Raw genomic sequence first — 1,281 nt, 5'->3', positions numbered from 1 at the left:
AAAATCTTAGGGAAAAAAAAAAGAGTAAAAGCTTTCCCTCTAAGATCAAGAACAAGCCAAGGCTGCCAAGGCATCCAAATAGGAAAGGAAAATCAGTAGTGTTTCTATATTCAAGCAATGAAGAATTGGAAGAAGAAGTCAAGAAAATAGTCTCCTGGCACGGCCGCCACCTCGGCTGCAGCACGCCGTCTTACAGCGTGGGCAATACATGGGCTACGGCGAGGGTCATGATGACAGGTTACAGCGAGGAACAGCACAACGAGCTGGAAGCTCTGGAGTCCATCTACCCCGACTCCTTCACAGTATCATCAGAAAATCCACCCACCTTCACCTTTACGGTGACATCTGAGGACGGAGAAAATGATGAAAGCGGAAGAAAATCTTGGTGTGGTAATGATCTTTACTTTAGTGTCTGCTGTGCAAGAAAAATTAAATGAAATAGTAGATCAAATAAAAACTAGAAGAAGAAAAGAAACAAAGAAAAAGGAGCAGAAGAAGCTGAAAAGCAATTATTTCACGACCCTCCTGTTAATTGAGAATTTCTTAAGTTGGAAGGCCAAGTTTGATGCAGAGCTCTTAGAGATTAAACAGAAATGAATGAAAGAAGAAGAACAAGCAGGAAAAAACAAATTAAGTGGGAAGCAGCTATTTGAAACAGATCATATCTTGACATGTCTGATATCCAGTTTTTGGAGGATGCTGGAGACAACGTGGAGGTAGAAGAATCTTCATTCTGGGAAATGGATGATTTGGAGCTGGAGGATGATGAAGATGACCCAGACTCTAATCCTGCTGACCCAGAGAGCGACTCGACTGATGACGAGCTGCCCCTTTCCACAGAGAGGCTTGACGGCCGCAGCATCTGTGGCTATGCTGAGAGAGTCTTGATTTTCCTTTCTTTTTTCTAAGAAAAAATGATTTTCAGGAGAATACTCTTCTGATAACTTTCAGCATTGAACTTAATCAACTGACCTTATAATTTCAAATTTAAAAAAAAAGAAATCAAGAAAATAAATTCAATTCTCAATAGCAACTAAAAGAATCAAATGGCAAAAGACTTGAATAGACATCTCTTCAAAGAAGAGATACAAATGGCCAGGAAGCACATGAAAAGATGCTCAGCATCATTAGCCATCAGGGAAATGCAAATCAGAACCATAATGAGACTATTTCGCACCCATTAGAATGGTTTCTATTAGGAAAACAACAACGACAACAGCAAAAACCAGAAAATAACAAGTGCTAGAGAGGATGCAGAGAAATAGCTCTCATTTGTTGTTG

General features: G+C 40.0%; 1 pseudogene; it reads left to right on the top strand.

The window, feature by feature from the left end:
- Positions 1–230: 230 nt before the first annotated feature.
- Positions 231–908, top strand: LOC101446869 (RWD domain-containing protein 1 pseudogene; annotated as a pseudogene).
- Positions 909–1,281: the final 373 nt, after the last annotated feature.

The sequence above is a fragment of the Dasypus novemcinctus genome, chromosome 4, assembly GCF_030445035.2.
Source record: "Dasypus novemcinctus isolate mDasNov1 chromosome 4, mDasNov1.1.hap2, whole genome shotgun sequence".
NCBI lineage: Eukaryota > Metazoa > Chordata > Mammalia > Cingulata > Dasypodidae > Dasypus > Dasypus novemcinctus.
Note: the sequence above shows the minus strand (reverse complement) of the source record. Positions and strands in the feature narration are given on the sequence as shown.